Source organism: Protopterus annectens, chromosome 3.part0 (genome assembly GCF_019279795.1).
Source record: "Protopterus annectens isolate FY-2018-M chromosome 3.part0, PAN1.0, whole genome shotgun sequence".
In the NCBI taxonomy this organism is placed as follows: domain Eukaryota; kingdom Metazoa; phylum Chordata; order Ceratodontiformes; family Protopteridae; genus Protopterus; species Protopterus annectens.
Window position 1 is genome coordinate 357630421 of NC_056731.1, and position 26775 is coordinate 357657195.

Consider the following 26775-nt stretch of genomic DNA (forward strand, 5'->3'; position numbering starts at 1 on the left):
GTTTGGAAGGACACTAAAAGGAAAAAAAAAGAGTTACTGTAAGTAAAATACTTTTTGTTTTTAATATTTGTACAAATCATTTCATGATATAAATTGCATGTTATGTAGTAAAGCATTTTTCAGTGATGTGTGTGTGATAAAAGACACTTAAGTAAATAGGTACTTTTTTCCTTTCTTTTTTAGTGTTATAAAAAGCAGGCATTACAATCTAAAAAAAGAAGAAAAGTTAGACAAAACTCATGTTTCAGATATAATATGCTATAATCTTGGCCTACTGGGGTCAGTGATGGGGTGTAAAAGTGCACTGATTATAACATATGTAGAGGTAAGATGTTTTATCTTACTTTTGCATAGGCAAGTGTCTGGATTAATGCACTTGGCTTAATCTAACTCATTTTTTTGTATAAGCATGTGGGCTTTAAAATAACAGAATACTCTGAATGTAATGAAAGGTTTTCCTTTAGCAAATATATGTTCAGTATGAGTTGAGAAGGCTGCAGCTGAGGGCAGCTGTACATTCTGTTCTTAGTTTCCACATAGATAAGATATTACAGATACAAGCAATAAATCTCCTGGGTTGAAGGAATCATAAAATTAAAAGGTACAAGTGCAAGCAATGTTGCAAAAAATAAAGTTTGAAATTACTGGAAATGAATAACAGAAGGCAGCATTCCTTGTACCTAAATACTTTAATGAATTTACCAGAACAGCTTATAATTTAATTTTATTTAAAGATAGCCACTGCACTTTTTCTTAAGACTAAAAGTTTATGTTTCTGAAAGCATACAAGCCGTCTTTTACAAGTTCGAGGGGAACAAAGATAAGGCAAGCAATTAGTGTAAGTAGGATCACAGGCTGTAACATGCACTTTTGCATTGATACCCTTAATTTTAGGTTAGGTAATGCCTGTGGAAACAGCTGTCAATTTGCAACTGTTGTTCCTATCAGGATCATTAAACTTCAGCATATGAAGATGTAAATAGTTTTGTGTGCTTCTTTTAATTTAATAGCTTATGAAGTTGTCCTCGACTGTTTTTTTTTTTTTTTTTGATGGTTTTCAGTAAAACAAAAAGTCTTGTAAAACCTGACATAGGTTCAAATGGAGATGACAAGAAACAACTATATAAAAGATTAACCCGTTAAACCTTAGTGAATTCATGTAACACAAAAGCCGGAAACAGACATTTTAAAAAGCTGTCATATATAACAGGTAAGAATAATAACTTCTTTTCATAATCGCTACACTGTGCATATTATTTTGGAAAGTGAATGGCCTCACAAATACAGACAAAAAGGGAAGTGTATTGAATTGTATTAAGAAATGCAGAGTGCAAACAGAAATGCTACAGGAGACACATTTAGAAAGAAATGAGCATGTAGATTTGATAAAGAAAGGATTTCAGGATGGATATTCAACAGAATATCAGGGACATAGGAAATGGGGTACTTATACTAATTGCTACAGGAGCTCTAATAGTGACAGAAGAAGAAGAAGATGGAAAAAAGACTGGTATATTTCTGGCAGTGAGGGGATAATGGCAAGGAAGGAGGATTACAATGGCATGTATTTGGATTCCACATAAAACTGCTGTTATGGAGCTTAAAAAAACTTGAGAGAAATAATCAGCTTTCAGCAAGGAATATTACTTATAGCTGGGTGCTGGAACTTGATTTGTAACAGTGAGGATGTCTCTAAGGGACTTAAGAGTGGAAAATGTAGATTTCTGAAGAAATTTATTAAAATATTTGGTATGGAAGACATGAATTGAATTCAGTAGTAGTAACTCAAATAGAATTTACATATTACTCCTTCAGGTGCAATTACCAAGTTAGACTAGACAGAAATTATACTTCACAGGAACATGTGCATTCAATTAAAATCTTCAACACATCCAATAACTATTTCAGATCATGCACCAATAATATCAAAGACAAAAATGCAGGGTAATGAAGTAAAAATGAGATACTGGCATTTCCCTACCTTCCTGTTAAAAAGAGAAGAATTTAAGGAATGGCTAGTGGAAATTATTCAAGAGTTATTATGGAAGACAGACATTTCTTTAGAAGTAACAGCTAGTGAATGGAATAAAATGAAAGTAGAGTTTAAAAATAGGGTAGAAATGAAAAAAAGTAGATGTAAATAAGTAACAGAAATTATTTAGAGGGTCTGACAAAGTTAAAGTATTGCAAAATAAGGGGAATCTCACAGAACAAGAAGAGGTAAAACTGCAGAATGCTAAAGAGAAAAATAAAAGAGTATCTTGGATAATATGCATGAGTTTAGAAAGACTGCTGTTAAGCAATTTTTTTTTTTGATAATAATAACCAAACATAAAACTTTTAGCACAATGAGTTAGGCCACAGAAAGTAGGAGGGGTAAAGTAAGGCAGCCTACAACAATAAAAATAGCCAGAGATCCTTCAAAGCTGTTAAAGATATTTCAACAAAATTAAGAAACTTTGTATAACGAAGAAAATTGTAGAAATCAAGGAGCACAAATGGAAATATTTATGAAGACTTAAGTATGTCACGGTTAGGGGTAGATAAGGCTCAACAATTAACAGTTAAGATAGGAATAGATGGTACAAAAATAGTGAGGTATAATCAATCTGCAGGAAAGTCTCCAGGAACAGATTGTATTCCTGCAGAAGTTTAGATGCTAGGAGACATGAAAGTGACAAAGATTTGGAAGGGTTTGTTTAACAGCATTTTAAAAGGAGGGTAAGCACCAATATCCTGGAAGAATGTTTTGCTGGCTGTAATACCCAAAGACAACAAAGATCCATCAGATGATGCTTCGCGTAGGCCCACTTCAATTTTAAACCATGATTATAAAGTGTCTATAACAGCTAAAAGAATGGCAAAGGTGTTGCCAAAATTAATAGATATTATTTTGTACCTGATAAAACCATAAAATGACATCTCAGTGTTGTGAAGCATTTTGAGACAGTTTCAAGTCTTTTTTGAGATATAACATTAATAAAGATAAAACAAAAGACTATAACTGTAAACAATGTACCCACACACGAATTGGTTCAGCAATACCCATATTTATGGGGACATGATAAGAAATTAAGTATTTAGGAGTACAGATTAAAAAGGATTCTGTTACGGCAGCTAAGGATATATGGGAAGAGACTGAACAAAATATATTATAAAAACTGAGAAACTGGAAGCTCTTGTTTATGGATATGGATAGTAAGATAGAAGCAGTGAAATGTTCATAGTCCCTTTAGTTTTATATACAGTTCAGGCATATTTTTATCAACTAGAGGAGAAGATGTGGGTCATAATTAATAAAAAGTTGAAAGAATTTATTTGGGAGGTAAAGGGGGCAAGGGTCAAGTGGGATAAGTTGGTCCTTCCAAAAGAGTAAGGTGGTTTAGGATTAAATAATTTAAAGGGATATTTTAGAGCTACACAGTTAAGGCTCATGTACATAACACAAGCAGAAAGGCATATACAAAGCGGAAAGGGATGTTGATGAAGCAGGGTGGTAATTCAAGAAATAAGGACAGAGTGAGATTTTGGATGCAGATCCTTAAGGAGACTAATAACAGCAATACAGAATATTATATTCATAAAGCAGTAGAAACTACTGCTGTGCAGCAGCTGTGTTTTGATAATAACTTCAGAGCGCAAAAAGGTTGAGCACAATGACTCAGGAAACAGAAAGCAGAAAGGACTTGTCACCAAGCTTAGGTGTATAAAAAGCAATATTTCAGAAATTTTTTTATGAAAATCTGTATAAAGCAAAAAATATGGACATCAAGAAAAGGTACAGATGGAAATGTTTATGGAAGAATTAAATATGCCAAGGTTATAGGTAGATGATGCTCAATTACTAACAGGATAGGAGGAAATGAGATAAAAATGGTGATGCATAACCAATCTACAGGAAAGTCCCCAGGAACAGATGGTACTCCTGGGGAAGTTTGGAAGCTAGGAGGAAAAAAACTGACAAAGATCTGGAAGGTTTTGTTTAACAGTATTTTAAGAGGAGGAAAAGCATCAACATCCTGGAAGAAAGCGGTGATGGCTGTAATACCTAAAGAGAGTAAAAACCTATCGGATTCAGCTTCATACAGGCCCATTTCAATACTAAACCATGATTATAAAGTGTTTATTTCTATAATGGCTAAAAGAATGGAAAAGTAATGCCAAAATTGATGGATATGGATCAGTGTGGTTTTCCGGAAGGGAGGCATACATTTAACAACATTAACAGAACAATGATGATCCAGAAGGAAGTAGAATGTAAGAAAATACCACTATTATTGGTGGTTCTTGATATAGAGAAAGCATTCGACAGACTAAGCTGCGATTTTATGCACATGGCAATGGAAGCATTTGCATTCTCTGATAATATTATATGGTTGATCAGGACGATATATGAGGGATCAGAGGCAAAAATAAAAGTGGGTGGGTTACTCCCTGATAATTTCTGTCTGGGCAAATGAACCAGGCACGGGTGTCCTCTTTCCCCTTTGTTAATTGTGTTATATTTAGAACCACTGCAAAGAAAATAAGAGTCTCACAAATTCAAAGATATAATTGGCAGGTAGTCAAGAAAAGCCAGCTTTCTTTGTAGATGATATTATTTTATTACTGACAAAACCAGAAAAGGACATTTCAGTGATGTGGAACATTTTGAAAAAGTATCAAATACAAAATTAATGAAGCTAAAACAAAATGAATAGCTGTAAACTATGTATCCACACATGACTTGGTTCAGCAATATCCATATTTATGGGGACATGATAGAATGAAATACTCAAGAGTATGAGTTAAAAATGATTCTGTTGTAGCAGCTAAGAATATGAGGTGAGACATTAAACAGAAGATAATAGAAAATCTATGAAACTGGAAGCTCTGTTTTATGGATATGGATAGCAAGATACAAACAGTTAAAACATTTTTAGTTCCTTTAGTTTTATACACAGGTCAGGCATATTTTTTTATCAACCAGAGGAGAAGTTGTGGATATCAATTAATAAAGAGCTGAATGATTTTATCAGGGAGGGGAAGATGGCAAGAGTCAAGTGGAATAAGCTAATTCTTCCAAAAGAACAAGATGTTTTGGGATTTCCCAATTTGAATGGGTATTTCAGCACTATGGAGTTATGGCTCCTACACATAGCACAAGCAGAAAGCTATAATTCAAAGTGGAAAGGGATGATGATGAAATGGGGGGAAGCTCAAGAAACAAGGAGAGACCAGAATTTTGGATGCAGATCCTTAAGGTGAATAAAAATAACCATGCAGAATATTATATTCATAAAGTAGCAAAAACTATTCAAAGAATTAAGCCAACATGGGAACGGAGATAAGAGATTCTGCTGATAGGGATGACTCCAATTAGGGGTACAGAAAATAGGCAAGGGGGGACTGGAATTTATCAGAGAAAATTGGAAAAGGAACCAAGGTACTGGGAGGAAATAATCTGAGAGGGAAAGGTAACAGAATGGGAAGAGGCCAGTAATTTATTTGCATTGCAGACTAGTGATTGCCTTCCCGATCAAGGATTGATATCAGAATATGTTCAAAGAGAAAGAAGTGGGGGATCCTAAGTGAAAGACCAGCACTGGTAGTGATTTTAGTAGAATCTAGAATAGAAGCTGCTGTTAAAAAGGGATAATTAGTACAGCATGATAACCATAAGAATCAATCAGAGGAGGTTAGAAAGGACTGGAAAGATAGACTGGATAAGCAACTCTCAAAGAAACAATGGGGGTGTGATGTCCATCATTGCTACCAAAATGTGATGGCCACCAATATGTGCTGTCCTCATGATGGGCCAGTAATCAAGGAGCCTGAATCCTCACTACTGACATTGGAGAGGTACATGAACTTGGAATACAAATGGATACACTCAGTATTTCCAGATGCAGACCTCTCTGCATCAGGTACAATTTCCCATAAGAGCACACAGGGAACACATTGAGCCCAGGGTCTGGATGTCCCTATATCTGTCTTCCTCCAGGTTCACAATAAGACTCCCCAATGGCACAGCTGTAGACTAGGTCCTCAGCCGAGTGTCCAAGCCAAGTCCTCCAGCACCCTCTCTGTAAACGCAGTGCTTCATGTCCCTGTCCCAAGTAAATGACACACACACACTAAGATTTAATTTTCACACACACACACACACACACACACACACACACACACACACACACACACACAAACACACACACACCAGGGAAGGCTGGCACAGACTAAATGCTCTACCAGCTTTGCCCAGACTATAAGATAGATTCACTGCCACCAGTCAGTTATTATAAGGCTCTTATAAAGGGTATCCAATTATACTGTGCAATAGTAATACTAATGCTAATACAAATGGTAGTAGTTCACCAAGACAGCTAAGCCTTCTGGAGTGGCCCACACAGTGTCACCAAATAAATACAAGTACTCTCAATGGTTAGATACTTTTTACAAGTACCAGCAACAATAAACATTTTAAATATATTTAATAATTAATAATAAAAGAACATGAAAATACAGAATATATATTTACAGAAAACCACAGAGTTCAAACCACAGAAAGTACTGAAATTAACACTGATGGGCAGACTCATACAAATAAAGAAACACACTCTTTGAACTAAGGTTCGCTATATTCCTGACTGAATCTAAGAGAATTTTACTGTTCCCTAATTAAGCTACTTACTACTGCAAGGCAAGATACTGTGGATGATGGTCTTTCTAGTCAGGCTTCTCAAACAGAATTCTCAGTACTCTTGAGATTTCTATTTGTAATATTTAAAATATAATTTCCAAAAGGGCTGGCAGAATGACCTCATCTGGTCACCTGACTCTAGGTTCTCAAAGTATTCCACTTTGAAGCTGAGCATAGGCGACCACAATATACATCCAAATTTTTATGGCAGTGTCTGGGTCCACCCCTCTTTTCACTGAGCTAATGAACAAAGGCTCTGTTCCACACCCAGCGACTCTGGTCATATTCAGCACTGTGGGGTGCCTTTTAATGGCTTAACAGGTCATTTACATTATCCTTATTTTTTCTAAAAGTTAACCTCTGCTGTGCCAGTATCCTCTATTAAAACATATATATTTAATTCAGTTGCAGTAATATATGTACATTTCCATTCATTTCACCTGGGTGCACTGTTGATACATTTCAACACAAGCAAAGCTCACAAATACATTTTCAGCACAAGCATCTGCACAAAATCAGTTTGATAAATGGCATACAGTTCTCATATATTTGTAAGACAACCATCTTCTATAAATCAGTTTGATATTCAAGGGACATATCCAACGACAAAAAATCTCAAGGACGCACCATGGAGCTTCCAAACAAAAATCCAACTGATGTAAAAACCAACAGGTTATAAAATCAACGAGTTCTTTATTTATATGAACAATGGTAAGCGCTTTCACGTCTAAAAGACGCTTCTTCAGACCTCTATGTTACAACATTTCACTTGCTCCTTAAATATAAAGACAATTATCACATTCATTTAATTAATTATACCATTTCTAATTTAAAGTGCAAGTGCATAAATCTCAGAAACTTGATGAATAAAAATATTTAAAAACTATATATATGAATATATAAAAAACACTTAAATTTATTTAAAATAATAAGTATATCAAAGTGCTAGCGCGTACTAGTTGAAATAGAAATAAAATACTAATATATATGTAAAATACATTAAATATGAAAAACAATATTGAGAACAGAAAAAATGCTTAAAATGTCAATGAAGCTTTGTATAACCATAACAATTAATTCCTTAAAAATTATTGGAACCTAAGTATTTTTTATATAAAAAATTAATAAGATAACATTAAAGCATTGCAACATGAATAAGCATATAAAAACACTAAATGCCAATGTCAATGTTCCAAAGGCCTAGACATTAAATACGGCTTTAAAGTGATTTTTTCATTCAGCCCAAACTTATGTGCCTGTAGCCTAAGGATCCATCTATTCTCTATTTCCTCTGTATGATTTTTTATATTGCCTAATCTATTTGTTCTTCTCACTGTTTCAAGCACTCTAAACTTGAAACTGTGACTGGATCCATGCTCCATAATATGACGTGCCAAAGCATTGGTATCATTTTCCTTATTCACTGCATATATGTGTTCCCTTATACGTTCACAAAGGGTTCTATTTGTCTTTCCTATGTAGAACTTGCCACATGTTTCACACTGTGCCAAATAAACTAGATCTTTTGTTCTACAATCCGCATATCCTCTAAAGGTGTAAACCTGACCTGTATGAGGATGTATAAAACTTTCCTTGTCTGTTATATATTTACATTGATTATATGTGCGACAAGGGAAGGTCCCTTTCCTATGTGATTGCAATGACTTATTCACAGTTTTTTCATAGCACAATAATCTTTTTAAAGACTTCATATTTTTGTAGGTTATACTAGGCTTATCGTCTATTAACATTCTAATCCTATCATCCATCAATAATAATTTCCAATTATTTTCTATGATTTGCTTTACTTGTCCATTTCTATTCGTATATGGGATGATTAATCTATTTTTCTTTCTTTGAGTATTTGCGGTATCCTCATTATCACATAATTGCCTGTGTAAAAATGGCTTACCTTTGTGTGGTCTTAAACCACTACATGATGTTATTATCTCTTTCACCTCTTTCTCCTTGTACCCTCTAGATGTAAACTTGCTAACCAAATCGGCTTCCTGTTCTTTAAAAACCATATATTGTGTGGTAAGTTTAGATGTTCTAAGCAGCTGATTCTTCACAATGTTGGAGTATATATGTTTAGGATGCATGCTGTTTCGGTGTAGCAAATTATTTCTCCAACTCGGCTTCCTAAAGATTTCTGTATCTATCCCATCAGGCCCTTTAGTGAGCTTAACATCAAGGAACTCAATATCAGTCTTGGAGTGTATATTCTCAAAAACCAAGAAATCTGTAGTGCCATTAAGGTATTTCACAAAATCATGTAGATCTTTCTCATTACCTCCCCATACAAAAAACACATCGTCGACAAACCGACCATAGTATTTGATACATTCAGCATATGACACATTGTTGAGAACATATGTGTCCTCCCAATAAGCCAATACCAAATTGGCATAGGAGTTTGCACAGGGAGTGCCCATGGCAACTCCCTTCATCTGCAAAAAATAACTGTTTTCATGTAATAATACATTATTTTCTAATACCATTTCTAACAATAACATCAATTGTATCACCTTATTGTTGGTTACTCCCTTTTCCAATAGGTAAAGTCTCACATATTCTATACCTATGGTATTGGGTATGCAAGTAAACAAAGATTTGACATCTAAGGTTACAAAGATGTCATCCCTGCCAATGGGCATCCGATTATTGGATTGGGCTAAATTCTCCAAGAATTGTTGAGTATCTTTCAGAATGTGACCTGCTTCATTAACAAATGGTTTAATTTGTTTATCCAAGTATATGGATATCGGCTCTGTCAACCAGCCTTTGCTGGATATGATGGGTCTAAGGGGGGGGGGGGTCAAACAACTTTTTGTGAATTTTTGGGAGACCCCTGAACGTGGGAATCAATGGATCTTCTATTAAAAAGTATTTATACAGATTTTCATCTATCACATTACTCAATAGTAAGTCATAGAGATGACTATGAAATCTCTTTATTAGATTATTCAAAGAGTACCTACCCAAAGGTTTATAAGTAGCTTCGTCTGCTAACATATCAGCTATTTTCATCAAATACATAGCACTGTCCATTACTACCACAGCTCCCCCTTTATCTGCCTGCCTAATGACAATATTTTCATTTTTTTGCAAACTTAAAAGGGCTTTCCTTTCTATACTTGACATGTTAAAAAACTCAGTCTTTACATCTTTGTTGCCATACAGATTCATTAAATCAGTTTCACAAGCTCGCTCAAATACATCTAGGAGCGGATGCAATGGTGGCATAAAAACAGACGTTTTTTTAAAATCATTGATATTTTCTGTATTTTCAGTGTCTAAATTTTCATTAAAGTACATCATCTTTAAGGCAATATTTCTGGTAAACATTTTTATGTCAATGATGAAATTAGTAACGTCAACAGTGCCAGAGGGTATGAAGCTCAAGCCTCTGTTGAGTATTGAAATTTCTGATTCATTTAGTTCATAATTAGAAATATTTACCACTAAATCTTGCTTATTGACTTCAAGGCTTTCTTCTGCTTTTCGTATGTTTCTTCCGTATATTTTCTCTTCCTTACTTTGTTTTGCGGAGACCATCTCTTCCTTTCCTGTGGTTGAATAGGGAGAGGAAAAGATGGAAAACCATCAGCTTCAACGAAGACTTCACTTTCATTTGCTGAAAAAATAACCGCCGAGCCATTGCCAGGCGTCTTCCTCGTCTGACAGGATCAATGGAGTGTTCCACATCAAAACCTTCATTTCTTTTGAAAACATTTCCTTCACCATTAACATGCACTATGGCTGCTGTTGTTATTTGCCTTTATTGGTAATCATAGATCCCATGTTGTTCGGCTGTTAGCATTGGTGTTACTGACATTCAACGGCTCCGTGGTGATACTGGCTTCTAGTGATGAGATCACTGGTGGAGTCTCACTTCTAGTGATTGATGGTTCCTTGGATGTATGCGTAGCAGGTGCCTGCTCCGTGTGACCAATAGAATGAATGGTTTGTACAGGCAACTTCTCTCTCAGCCAAGAAAATACTTGGCCTTTGTGGAAATCGACAAAGTCCCTTTCTAATTTCTTTTTCTTGTCTAAAAGGGACTTATTGTCTATTGAGAATAGCGTGGATTTTAAGTCATTGTATAAAATGTCAAGTTCATTGTCATTCAGCAAACTGGCCACTTCAGATTCTATTTTCTTGATTTCTACTGTTAAGGTATCTTCCGATTTGATAAAATGTTCAATTAATAGCTTCATATAAGAAAAGCTCGCATCTAGATTTAGTTTTTGCCACTTGGCTAGTAGCTCCGGGTACGTTGTTCCGTACGTCGGCATTTTTAGGATCCGTAAACCCCTAGGCACGAGTCGGAAACTCAAGCAAGCTTCCATGTGCAGTCGTTGCCACTGAACACTTTTCAGTTTGTATAACATGTTCTCTAGCCGTCTTGTAAGCACAATAACATTCATATTGTGCTTCTGATTTACATTAGTAGAATTACTATTAGATAAATCTTTAGCTATTAATTTCAACAACGGATTCAATGCTATTTTCATCAAGTTGTTTAAATGAAATACCTTTTCAGGCTTCGATGCATCAAAGTCTATTATAGTAATAGGTTCAACTGCCATGTCTCGATCAGGAGAAAAAAAGTTCAAACAAGTAGCGTTGTGAATAATCCTCTCGAGTAAAGCACCTTGAAAATAAAGAGCAAATCCAACGACAAAAAATCTCAAGGATGCACCATGGAGCTTCCAAACAAAAATCCAACTGATGTAAAAACCAACAGGTTATAAAATCAACGAGTTCTTTATTTATATGAACAAAGGTAAGCGTTTTCACGTCTAAAAGACGCTTCTTCAGACCTCTATGTTACAACATTTCACTTGCTCCTTAAATATAAAGACAATTATCACATTCATTTAATTAATTATACCATTTCTAATTTAAAGTGCAAGTGCATAAATCTCAGAAACTTGATGAATAAAAATATTTAAAAACTATATATATGAATATATAAAAAACATTTAAATTTATTTAAAATAATAAGTATATCAAAGTGCTAGCGCGTACTAGTTGAAATAGAAATAAAATACTAATATATATGTAAAATACATTAAATATGAAAAACAATATTGAGAACAGAAAAAATGCTTAAAATGTCAATGAAGCTTTGCATAACCATAACAATTAATTCCTTAAAAAATTATTGGAACCTAAGTATTTTTTATATAAAAAATTAATAAGATAACATTAAAGCATTGCAACATGAATAAGCATATAAAAACACTAAATGCCAATGTCAATGTTTCAAAGGCCTAGACATTAAATACGGCTTTAAAGTGATTTTTTCATTCAGCCCAAACTTATGTGCCTGTAGCCTAAGGATCCATCTATTCTCTATTTCCTCTGTATGATTTTTTATTTTGCCTAATCTATTTGTTCTTCTCACTGTTTCAAGCACTCTAAACTTGAAACTGTGACTGGATCCATGCTCCATAATATGACGTGCCAATTCACTGCATATATGTGTTCCCTTATCCGTTCACGGAGGGTTCTATTTGTCTTTCCTATGTAGAATTTGTCACATGTTTCACACTGTGCCAAATAAACTAGATCTTTTGTTCTACAATCCGCATATCCTCTAAAGGTGTAAACCTGACCTGTATGAGGATGTATAAAACTTTCCTTGTCTGTTATATATTTACATTGATTACATGTGCGACAAGGGAAGGTCCCTTTCCTATGTGATTGCAATGACTTATTCCCAGTTTTTTCATAGCACAATAATCTTTTTAAAAACTTCATATTTTTGTAGGTTATACTAGGCTTATCGTCTGTTAACATTCTAATCCTATCATCCATCAATAATAATTTCCAATTATTTTCTAGTACGTGCTAGCACTTTGATATACTTATTATTTTAAATAAATTTGTTTTTTACATATTCATATATATAGTTTTTAAATATTTTTATTCATCAAGTTTCTGAGATTTATGCACTTGCACTTTAAATTAGAAATGGTATAATCAATTAAATGAATGTGATAATTGTCTTTATATTTAAGGAGCAAGTGAAATGTTGTAACATAGAGGTCTGAAGAAGCGTCTTTTAGACGTGAAAGCGCTTACCATTGTTCATATAAATAAAGAACTTGTTGATTTTATAACCTGTTGGTTTTTACATCAGTTGGATTTTTGTTTGGAAGCTCCATGGTGCATCCTTGAGATTTTTTGTCGTTGGATTTGCTCTTTATTTTCAAGGTGCTTTACTCGAGAGGATTATTCACAACGCTACTTGTTTGAACTTTTTTTCTCCTGATCGAGACATGGCAGTTGAACCTATTACTATAATAGACTTTGATGCAACGAAGCCTGAAAAGGTATTTCATTTAAACAACTTGATGGAAATAGCATTGAATCCGTTGTTGAAGTTAACAGCTAAAGATTTATCTAATAGTAATTCTACTAATGTAAATCAGAAGCACAATATGAATGTTATTATGCTTACAAGACGGCTAGAGAACATGTTATACAAACTGAAAAGTGTTCATTGGCAACGACTGCACATGGAAGCTTGCTTGAGTTTCCGACTCGTGCCTAGGGGTTTACGGATCCTAAAAATGCCGACGTACGGAACTACGTACCCGGAGCTACTAGCCAAGTGGCAAAAACTAAATCTAGATGCGAGCTTTTCTTATATGAAGCTATTAATTGAACATTTTATCAAATCGGAAGATACCTTAACAGTAGAAATCAAGAAAATAGAATCTGAAGTGGCCAGTTTGCTGAATGACAATGAACTTGACATTTTATACAATGACTTAAAATCCACGCTATTCTCAATAGACAATAAGTCCCTTTTAGACAAGAAAAAGAAATTAGAAAGGGACTTTGTCGATTTCCACAAAGGCCAAGTATTTTCTTGGCCGAGAGAGAAGTTGCCTGTACAAACCATTCATTCTATTGGTCACACGGAGCAGGCACCTGCTACGCATACATCCAAGGAACCATCAATCACTAGAAGTGAGACTCCACCAGTGATCTCATCACTAGAAGCCAGTATCACCACGGAGCCGTTGAATGTCAGTAACACCAATGCTAACAGCGCGAACAACATGGGATCTATGATTACCAATAAAAGGCAAATAACAACAGCAGCCATAGTGCATGTTAATGGTGAAGGAAATGTTTTCAAAAGAAATGAAGGTTTTGATGTGGAACACTCCATTGATCCTGTCGTACGCAGGAAGACGCCTGGCAATGGCTCGGCGGTTATTTTTTCAGCAAATGAAAGTGAAGTCTTCGTTGAAGCTGATGGTTTTCCATCTTTTCCTCTCCCTATTCAACCACAGGAAAGGAAGAGATGGTCTCCGCAAAACAAAGTAAGGAAGAGAAAATATACGGAAGAAACATACGAAAAGCAGAAGAAAGCCTTGAGGTCAATAAGCAAGATTTAGTGGTAAATATTTCTAATTATGAACTAAATGAATCAGAAATTTCAATACTCAACAGAGGCTTGAGCTTCATACCCTCTGGCACTGTTGACGTTACTAATTTCATCATTGACATAAAAATGTTTACCAGAAATATTGCCTTAAAGATGATGTACTTTAATGAAAATTTAGACACTGAAAATACAGAAAATATCAATGTTTTTAAAAAAACGTCTGTTTTTATGCCACCATTGCATCCGCTCCTAGATGTATTTGAGTGAGCTTGTGAAACTGATTTAATGAATCTGTATGGCAACAAAGATGTAAAGACTGAGTTTTTTAACATGTCAAGTATAGAAAGGAAAGCCCTTTTAAGTTTGCAAAAAAATGAAAATATTGTCATTAGGCAGGCAGATAAAAGGGGGAGCTGTGGTAGTAATGGACAGTGCTATGTATTTGATGAAAATAGCTGATATGTTAGCAGATGAAGCTACTTATAAACCTTTGGGTAGGTACTCTTTGAATAATCTAATAAAGAGATTTCATAGTCATCTCTATGACTTACTATTGAGTAATGTGATAGATGAAAATCTGTATAAATACTTTTTAATAAAAGATCCATTGATTCCCACGTTCAGGGGTCTCCCAAAAATTCACAAAAAGTTGTTTGACCCCCCCCTTACACCCATCATATCCAGCAAAGGCTGGTTGACAGAGCCGATATCCATATACTTGGATAAACAATTTAAACCATTTGTTAATGAAGCAGGTCACATTCTGAAAGATACTCAACAATTCTTGGAGAATTTAGCCCAATCCAATAATCGGATGCCCATTGGCAGGGATGACATCTTTGTAACCTTAGATGTCAAATCTTTGTTTACTTGCATACCCAATACCATAGGTATAGAATATGTGAGACTTTACCTATTGGAAAAGGGAGTAACCAACAATAAGGTGATACAATTGATGTTATTGTTAGAAATGGTATTAGAAAATAATGTATTATTACATGAAAACAGTTATTTTTTGCAGATGAAGGGAGTTGCCATGGGCACTCCCTGTGCAAACTCCTATGCCAATTTGGTATTGGCTTATTGGGAGGACACATATGTTCTCAACAATGTGTCATATGCTGAATGTATCAAATACTTGTGTTTTTTGTATGGGGAGGTAATGAGAAAGATCTACATGATTTTGTGAAATACCTTAATGGCACTACAGATTTCTTGGTTTTTGAGAATATACACTCCAAGACTGATATTGAGTTCCTTGATGTTAAGCTCACTAAAGGGCCTGATGGGATAGATACAGAAATCTTTAGGAAGCCGAGTTGGAGAAATAATTTGCTACACCGAAACAGCATGCATCCTAAACATATATACTCCAACATTGTGAAGAATCAGCTGCTTAGAACATCTAAACTTACCACACAATATATGGTTTTTAAAGAACAGGAAGCCGATTTGGTTAGCAAGTTTACATCTAGAGGGTACAAGGAGAAAGAGGTGAAAGAGATAATAACATCATGTAGTGGTTTAAGACCACACAAAGGTAAGCCGTTTTTACACAGGCAATTATGTGATAATGAGGATACCGCAAATACTCAAAGAAAGAAAAATAGATTAATCATCCCATATACGAATAGAAATGGACAAGTAAAGCAAATCATAGAAAATAATTGGAAATTATTATTGATGGATGATAGGATTAAAATGTTAATAGACGATAAGCCTAGTATAACCTACAAAAATATGAAGTCTTTAAAAAGATTATTGTGCTATGAAAAAACTGGGAATAAGTCATTGCAATCACATAGGAAAGGGACCTTCCCTTTTCGCACATGTAATCAATGTAAATATATAACAGACAAGGAAAGTTTTATACATCCTCATACAGGTCAGGTTTACACCTTTAGAGGATATGCGGATTGTAGAACAAATGATCTAGTTTATTTGGCACAGTGTGAAACATGTGACAAGTTCTACATAGGAAAGACAAATAGAACCCTTTGTGAACGGATAAGGGAACACATATATGCAGTGAATAAGGAAAATGAGACCAATGCTTTGGCACGTCATATTATGGAGCATGGATCCAGTCACAGTTTCAAGTTTAGAGTGCTTGAAACAGTGAGAAGAACAAATAGATTAGGCAATATAAAAAATCATACAGAGGAAATAGAGAATAGATGGATCCTTAGGCTACAGGCACATAAGTTTGGGCTGAATGAAAAAATCACTTTAAAGCCGTATTTAATGTCTAGGCCTTTGAAACATTGACATTGGCATTTAGTGTTTTTATATGCTTATTCATGTTGCAATGCTTTAATGTTATCTTATTAATTTTTTATATAAAAAATACTTAGGTTCCAATAATTTTTTAAGGAATTAATTGTTATGGTTATACAAAGCTTCATTGACATTTTAAGCATTTTTTCTGTTCTCAATATTGTTTTTCATATTTAATGTATTTTACATATATATTAGTATTTTATTTCTATTTCAACTAGTACGCGCTAGCACTTTGATATACTTATTATTTTAAATAAATTTAAGTGTTTTTTATATATTCATATATATAGTTTTTAAATATTTTTATTCATCAAGTTTCTGAGATTTATGCACTTGCACTTTAAATTAGAAATGGTATAATTAATTAAATGAATGTGATAATTGTCTTTATATTTAAGGAGCAAGTGAAATGTTGTAACATAGAAGTCTGAAGAAGTGTCTTTTAGACGTGAAAGCACTTACCATTGTTCATATAAATAAAGAACTCGTTGATTTTATAACCTGTTGGTTTTTACATCAGTTGGATTTTTGTTTGGAAGCTCCATGGTGCATCCTTGAGATTTTTTGTCATTGGATTTGCTCTTTATTTTCAAGGTGCTTTACTCGAGAGGATTATTCACAACGCTACTTATTCAAGGGACATATCATTCTTTACAAAACTCCAGTGGGCTATGCTGGCACTTGTCCATATCCTCCCAGGGGGATATAGGTTTGTCTCCCAAATATGTAACAAAAATCTAGAAGATTTAGGATCTTTGCTTGTTGAAGTGTTTACATAGATATTTTTATACCTAAATTAGACTCCAAAGAATTTTTCCTCTGGTAGACAGCAAATGTTGGAGATATGATGGAGAAGAAAGAGGTAATTAGGAACACATTTTCTGGGCGTGCAATGAGTTGGCAGACTTTAAATGTTCCCTGCAGACTACTCTATCAGAAGTACTGGGTGAGCTAACTGGTATATCTAAGAAAATTATTTTTTGAGCCATGATACAGAATTGGGATCGCCTAGACTTAGCACTTTACTGTGTCTAATTATGCTGGCTACCAAAAAAGCAATTACTAGGAAAACGGAAATCAAAGCCCAAACCAACTGTACTAGAAGAAGCAAATATAGTAACAGAGATAAAACAACCGGAAATTGAATCTTTAGAAAAGGATATGAACAAATTGCATAGAAAAAATGGGAATTTTGGGTAAGATACATGCAGAATAACATTCTGGAGGAGGAATGAGGTCTAAAAGACAGCAATATTTAAATGAGCTATGTAATGTCTGACTGACAATGAATGGATGGATCGTAACTGATGTGTAATGTTTGCAACTAAACGTATGTCAATATCGTTTGTTTTCATTTATATAAATGTATGATTGCCTATGCCATAAGTGATAATTTAATAAAGATTTTTATTGTTTTAAAAAAAGTAGCAGAAAGTATTCCAAGAACTATGCCAACACAAAAATGGAGAAAAGAGATTTTGTTGATAGGAATGACTGCAATTAGGGGTACAGATAATTTGCAAGAATGGACTGGAATTTACTGGGTAAACTGGCAAAGGAACCAAGATATTGGGAGCAAATAACTATAGCGGGAAAGGTAATAGGATGGGAAGAGGCCAAGAAGACATTTCAACTGCAGGCTATAGACTGCCTTCCCTATCAAGGATTGATATCAGACTATAGCCAAAGAGAAAGGGGTGGGGGAATTCTACGTGAAAGAATTCCCCTAGTAGAGTTTTTAGTTGAATCTAGAAAAGGAGCTGCTGTTAAAAGAGGGATAATTATTAGGGCATATAAAATATTGCATGATAACATTAGAAAAGATTGGGAAGAGAGATTAGATAAGCAATTTATGGTGAAACAATGGGAATTCATTTGAATGGCTTCAAAATATGCAACAAAGTATTGAAAATTTAGGAAATGTGCCTGGAAATGTTTGTGTAACTATTTTTATACCTCAGAGTCAAAAGAATTTTTCCTCGGGTAGATGCCAAATATTGGTGATGTAATGGGGAACACAGATGTAACTGGGGAACATATATTTTGTGAGTGTAATGAACTGGCAGACTTTAAAAATTCCCTATACAGTATTCTGTCAGAAATACTGAGCGAGCAAATGGGTGTAATTAAGGAATTGTTTATTTGTTTATTTAATTTAATTATTTTTGGGCTGGGATACAGGGTCTGAATTGCCTAGACAGGCCTTGTTAAGTTTAATTCTGGTGGCTGCCAAAAAAAGCAATTACTAGAAAATGGAAATCAAAGTCTAAACCAACTGTATTTGAAATACTGAATATGAACAGAGATAAAAGAACTGGAAGTGGGATCTTTATAAAAGGGTAGGAGCAAATTACATAGAAAAAATGGAAATTGTGGGAACGATATATATAGAATAATGTTTTAAGGAAGGCAGGAACTAAGCAATTTATATAATGTTAGATTGATGACAGTTATACAAAGTAACACGTGATACAGAATGTCTGCAACTGAGAACATGTTAATATGGTTTATTTTCATTTATAAATGTATGCTTGCCTGTGTCATAAGTGAAAAAAAGAGTAGAGAGAATGGTAAAACAGGGTCTTTGAAAATCAGGCAGGTGAGCTGCTTGTAATACAGGAGCAGACCTGGTTGAGATAGAATCAGTTAACAGCTACACTGGGCCATTTAAAAAGAAGAGTTTTCCCCGTGCAGAGGAGACAGGATAACGGGGAGTAGAAATGGTATGATATATGCTGACATCCATAAAAAATAAAAGTTAGGAAAGCATAGAGGACCTGAGGTGAAGATTTGAAGCATGTGAGGGAAGTAAATGTCTCCAAGACATGTTGTCAAATACTTAAAGTAGGTGTAGGTTACTCCTTAGGTTCACAGGATATTACTGGGCTAATGACACTGATGGGCCTTTCTAAGCCAAACTATGCTTCCCAATTGTGTTGTAAGGAGTTTGATACCAACTCATAGGACCTATTTCAGGACAGAAGCTCTGCATCATTAACTCACTGCGTGGTTGTACAGAGAGGGAAAAACACCTGCTGCCAGCCCTGTTGGCCATTGTCAGGTTGTCAGGTGGGTGTTGTCTAACACATATGTCTTGAAGATGTGAATGGAAATAGGATATGTGGGAAAAAGTAATGCAAGAATGGAGAAAGATGTGGGAAAATGGGTCAGACATTCCTGCTAACTGCAACCATCAGGTAACAACACCTGCCACCAGATTTTAGTTTTAGCAACTAGGGTCAAAAGCTACATGGCAAGGCACTGGAATGGCAGGAACCCACTTCTCTGCCAGAACATATGTAAAATACCATAGCCACTTCAGTCAAGGTAATTCAACATTAAAATCATGTCAAGGTAACTCACAATTCCAGAAATTAATATAAGTGGGAGAGTTTCAAAGGCCTGTTTTTAGAATGTTTAATTTGAATGAACCATAACCATTCCTAAACAGAGATTGCAACAGGTAAATTCTTATAACTGCTCCACACTGATTTGATGGTTCTATCTTACATGAAATATATCTAGAGAAGGGCTGCAGGTGGATACTGCTTCAAGAACAAACATTTAGTCCAACGTAAGGCACACATAGAGGAGGCCCTAAGGGTTGAGGACTACCTATATAAAAAAAAATAAAGGAAGCTCCTCATTCACCATGTTTCTTGGTGTCAAACTGCAAAGTACCACTGTCTAGTGACAACTAAGTTCCTGTTTTACTGAACATGTATTAATGATTCACCGAATACACTGTGTATATTTAGTGCTTTGCTTAGGTTGCTTCTATGCTAGTCAACATGGGTGCACCACTCAGAGATCATACTTATGAATTTAACTCTCACCACACAGAGAGGACATGTATAAATTTCACTGTACTGCGTGGAGCACTGTGATAGTACACCTTTCAGAGATCACACATATGATTTTCACTGTAGTGAATGGAGCACTGTGATTACATTCCAAAACTGGGAAAAAAACAAACTTGTAAAGTGCTTCTGCATGATGGGACCCAACCATAACCGCACTTTCAGAACTGTGTTGTACCACCCTTTTTCTCCAATTATATTACTTGTTGCCTATACAACAGCACTCACTAAGTGGTTTACTGGTTTTCAATACCAATAAAGCAGTTCGTTTTATTGTTTTTTTTTGGAATGGGTAGTACATCCATACATCCACAGGTCCTTTATCCCATTTTTGCACATGGAGTTAAAAGTGTCACTTCAACAGTGACAATCAACTAAGGCCAAGGTTTAAATGGAGTAGATAAAACTCCATGCACTACAAAAGTTATGATCGGATCTCGCCAAATATAACCATTTACTACATGTTCTCAACATGGATGCCAGGAAATTCACCTGTCAAGGTGAATTTCTTGGCATCCATGTGCATAACCCTTAACATGGTTATGACTGGAAATCTGACCAGAAACCTCTACATTGCTACTAAGGCGATTAAATACTAAAAACTAAGCAATGTATAAACACTTGTACTACAGAATTTCACTAATATATTTTATATACTTGTTTACAATTGTACAGAATACAGATGTTTAAGCTGTACAAAATAAAGTGAAGAAAGTTGAAGTGTACTGACAGAAGACAGCTGTTTTAATCTGCCAACTGTCAAAAATATGCAGTGTTTCAAATTACTGTACTCACTCAAAACACAACAATAGGAGCATACACACACAGTTGCTTTAAAATTATAAAGGAAGTCTAAGAAAATACATTTTTAGGTTAACTAAAGTTATTAAAACAGTACTATGAAAATGCCAGTGCAAGACACAGTCCTACCATCACTTGATTTTACTGTAAACAGAGGACACTTAGTCCAAAGTGCCACGAATGGGTGCAACATTTTGAGAACTATATAATGGTAATACATGTGGATGTAAACTTGTAGACTTACTCCTATTACTACATATATCATTTAAAAGGTACAAAACAAAAACAACAAAAGGGAAACTGAAATAGACAAATCCTCATGTTAAATTAAGGCCAGCCAATTATTCAGAGCCAAAGAAAACATTTAACTGGTAAACAAAACATTCAGGAAAGCAGTATATGAAACCAGTGAAAAAGACAATAAGTATTGAGTCTAAAATAAAATTAAGGCTAAGAATTGCAGAGCAGTTTTACAGATTCTGACAATTAAATCAAAAATCCAAACAATATAAAGTTGTGTATTAACTAAGCTTAAAAGGACTGTCCACAGAAAATCTGATCTTACATTGAAAGACTTACTGAAGTATGAAAAAGACCACAGAGATATCTGAACAGCAACTCAAATAAATTTAATATTTATTTATTTTCATACATTCCACCAGGCAACAACCTAAGTACCCTACAAGATATCCTTTACTGGTTATCTACTTATCCCCAAGAAACCATTGTTCCTGGTGACTTTAACACCAACTGGCACCCCTGCTCCTCTGACCCCCCCCACCCCACCCATATAAACTTATCTGGGTTTAAACAGACCATAACCACTCCCACTAGGATAAACAAACCAACCAACAGGGAAAGCATCCTAGACTGGATCCTAGTTAATAACCAATCCCACCTGTACACAGCCGGTACTCTCCCTGATGAACTCAGTGATCATTGTCTAACCTATATCATAAAACATAAGGCAGGAAACCCTCACCAGCCCAAATATAAAACAGGCAGAAACAATAAAAACTCTGACACTGCTATATTCCAAAACAAAAAAAAAGCAGTTGACTGGTCAAAACTAAAAATCTAACATTAGAGGAGGCCATAGATCACTTTAACACTACATTCCTCAATATCCTTGATTCCCATGCTCCAGCGCGTACAATAAAAACTAGATCAAATACAGCACCATGGCTCACAAAAGATACCAAAGCAAAAATCAAAACTAGAAACAGAGGCTGGGCTAGCTGGAGAACAACTAAAGCCTCACTCATACCCTCTAACCATGCCGAATTACTCTGTTTTTACAGAGATTTGGGGTTCAAATCAAGGGGTGCCACGATTCCTGAGTAGCGCACTTTTATTTCCAATTTTTTCTTTTATTTTAAATTTTCGCACTGTTAAAGCTGATGTCATCACTTGCGCAATGATGTCAGCTCTCTCAGGGCTACCAGCCTGTCAGAATTGAGCTCAAGGAGTTCATGCATTTCCAGCTGGCCTGGCTGCTCAAATGCGAGCAGGAATGGCAAAAAAATGGTTGCTGTTAGCACTAGGACTAATGGAAACATTTTGCGGTGGAATTTCACTTTCAGAAGGGAATTGGACTATACAGCACAAATGCGAGCAGGAATGGCGGCAGAATTTAACTTTCAGAAGGGAACTCTGCAGCAGAATGAAGACTCCTCCAAGTAAGTGCGGCAGGATGAAGACTACTTAATTTAACTTTCAGAAGGGAACTCAAGTACGGAAACTAACTCTGCAGTGAACATGTGTGTGTGTATACCAATCAGCATACATTCATATTCTGTGTGAAAATCTTCAGATTAGATCTAAAATTAAAATGTAACCATGCAATAAAAGAATTACAAGTTGTTCTTATGATTATTAAATTTTTCTTACAAAAATAAAACTTGAAAAATTAGTTTGGACTACAATTCCTTTGCTGACAGTAGAAAACCATCCCCATATCTTTACTTGCGCATTTATGAAATGTTTTTTTTTTTGTTTTCCCTGAAAGTTATATATGAGAATCACAGACTGTCATGTGAGCATTTTCACTGTGTGCCATGACAAGCACTCCAATGTTACATTTCAGTGTATGCCTTGTCATGGGAAACATAATGACAAAGCAGTCTGCAATGTTTAATAGTATAAAGTAAAACAAAAGAAAGCTCTATTACATAGGTACAGACAGATCAAATCTGTTTAAATACACTTCAGAAGTATGTGAATATAGACAGAGTTGTAATCTGACAGTTATAACAAACTATAACAAAATGGGCACTGTAAGGTGTGCTAAAGTTTTGAACACACTTCTATCAAGAAATAGTATTAATTTGACATTTTGCTACAGAAAAGTAAAAACACAAATGGCTTTACCAATTAAGGCACATACAGCCCAGATGTTAAAGAATTTGTATACAATGCTGAAAGCACATTTTCTTCTTGACGATACTAAATGTTTTCACTGTATAATCCATCTATTAGCAAAGATCTCTTCACTTTTAACAATTTTAAATTTACAGATGCTCTGCTCTTATTTTATCATACATAGAAATTTTTAACTCTTATAATATTGAGTAATTCCAGTTTTTCTGTGATCCTCATTTATTTTGTGTATGCAGTAAGTTAAAAAAGCATGAACAGAAGGACTTCTAATGGAATTTATTTTGAATGCCTTGGCTAATTAGGAGTTAGCGAAGCATGGGCTATGGGTTTGTCTCACAACTGTTGAAAGGTATAACATCAACAGCCCCTCAATGTATGTACTGTCACATGTAATTTCTTGCACATATAATAGTGTTCATAACATCATCAAGGAATGCATTCCATTAATGCTAACAGCAGTAGGTTTTTCACTGACATTAAATGATGTATTACATTGTTTTATAGTTCAAAGGAGATCCTGTGTGAAATGTTTAGTTTCTTGACCTCCTCTCCTGCCTTTGTAAACTAAATGATCAAGTTCCCAGTGAATGCTGCAGTGGGCTGACATCCCATCTGGAATTACGTTCATTGTCTTTTTCTTATTGACTGCTGGAGATGCTTAATTTCTCTCATGACCTTAAACTGTAATCGGATTATCTATTTATTTTTGCATTTATTAACTATAAGTGTTTGTCTGGAAAGTTTTATTTTCAGTGGAATCCTAAGGAAGGATTTCCAAAGGCAATACTGAAATGTACATTAGGAGATTCATAGTGCTTCAATGTTAGAGAAGGAAAATAAGTTAACAGGAGCTTATACCAAACCTAAGAACTGTGTGTGTGTGTGTGTGTGTGTGTGTGTGTGTGTGTGTGTGTGAATGCCCCCCATTTAATACACCTGGTAGCTAGATGTACTCAGGCTCAAACCCTGTACCTTGAGTACAGGGTAAAAAGAGCCTAAAGTCCCTAGCCACCACCAATTGTGAGCTTTCCCCATGTTTTTTGTGCTAAGAGTTGAGAGCTATAGTGAGAACTGAATTTGTATTCCCCCATTATTGGTTTTGTTTGTCCAGGTTTTTTGTGCTAGAGGTTGACAGCTATGGTGAGAAGTGAGAAATGAATTCACTAAATGATAGCCATTAAGTTTCAGTCTTTCTATTTTTCAGGAAGCTGCTGATTTGGCATAGTGGTATGTTGCTCTGACTATAGTGCACAGGGTCCTGGGTTCAAGACTTGCCAGTGAAATGCATGGTGGTAACACATTTTATTCTAGCAACTTTGCAATTTTATACAAGCAGTGTTTAAAATGTGTCCCTGGTTTCTTGACCTTTTGTTCCCTACAAAAAAATGAAATTGAAAATAAGTGTGAGAAGCTGTGCAAGATGCCTATGGCTTACACTACTGTCATTCTATTTATAGTGTGGGTATGGAAGTAGACTTTTATGATGGAAATGTTCTGAATTGGGCAATTTTGTCATCATTGGTTCATGCATTTTGTTTAATTGCCTGCAGTACAGTCTACTGGAAAAATGTTTAAACAATAAATTTAAAATGCACTCTGTCTAACAAGTGTTTCAGCAAACTTTATTCTACTCACTTTGTCTAAGAATTCCCAAGAATCTTTACATATATATGGAAATGTTTTAATCCTGCCTGCAATTTTTTTTCCAAAAATTTGTTTATAAAACAAGTTTCTGATTATTTACCATCAGTTATAGGTCTAAACTGTGGGTCCCTAAGTCCCTTATGGACCTTGGGAATTCCAAATATATTTGATACCATAAGGTACTTATTATACATGTATGCATGCTCATCCTCATTGATTTGCCCCTGGTACAACATGTCATCCATTAACAAGTCAATTTTCCTATACATTACATGTATCTCGTTAAGGGAACGCTCTGTATAAGACCCATCTAACAGAGTATTAATCCCGTTCAGATTTTGTGGAAAGGTACTGAACAGGAATTAGAGCAGTTTTATGTATACACAAACAACACTGTTGTTTTTTTTTTTTAATTTACACATCAACGTAATAGAAAAAACATTGCTTATTTAGATGTAGAGTTATTTATTACTGAAGACAATGTGGTGGAATCAAAAATTTATACAAAACCTACTTTTTCAAACTCTTATTTAGAGTTTACCAGTGCACATCCATCCTTTCAGAAAAAGTCTATAGTTAAAGGGTAATTGGTTCGAACAGCCAGTATGGTGAGCTCGGACATAGTATTTATTGATGAGTTGAAGTTTATTTTAAATATGTTTAAGGCTAGAGGATATCCAGGCACCCTACTAGAAAAGATTAGTCAGGAAGTGGTGCATAAATGAAAAAATGCTTTTTATAAACCAATTTTGATATTTGGTAAAGATGGTAATAATGCAAATAAGGGGGATATGGATTCAAACATTGGACAAGGGTTTATTATATGTTTTAATCAAGATGTTCAGAATATTGTAGATATTATTTTTAATAATTGGGACATTTTACAATTTGATGTTAATGTAGCGCATAAAGTGGGGAGAAAACCCTAAATTATTTTTAAAAAAGATAGGCCCTTTAAAAATATAATGGAAGGTACTAAGATAAATAGGGACACCAGCAAGAATAGAAGAAAAGGGAATTTTAAGTGTCAGCACTACAACTTTTTTCCCCATATTTTAGAAACTCTGGACAGTTTTGTGTTAAACGGAAAAACATTGAAGATCAATGGGCATTTTAATTATAGCACCACTAATGTGGTTTATATAGCTAAGTGTTTAATGTGCCCTATTTTTATGTGGGTAAGACTGCTAGACGTTTTAAGAACAGAATAAGTGAACATTTATTGGACATCAGACATAATAGGCAAACTAATGCATTAGCAAGGCATATTAACGAATGTAGACACCATGTTTTTAGATTTTTTTGTGATCCAACATTTGTTTAAAGATCCACAAGGTAGATGCCTAGATGTCCACTTGGATATCTGTGAGCTAAGATGGCAACTTAGGCTTGATGCCACAAAGTATCCAGGTATCAATGAGGCTATCAGCTTATCTAGCATATTAAAATTAAGACATATATTAGGTTACATTTCTTATTCAGTGGATTGGTACATTGTTTTTTTACAATATAATTTATCAAACATAATATTTTAGGTAATGTTAGGTATTATCTGCTCATATTTTCAAATTATATTGGATACATGTTTTATATATGTTGTTTTTTCAATATATGGTATGTTATTTTAAGAATTAACTGATGTGTAATTAATGGTTTACTATTTAAGGCTGGGTTAGTAGTGTGTGTGGGTATTTTGTAATTTTGTTCTGAAGAAGTCCCTT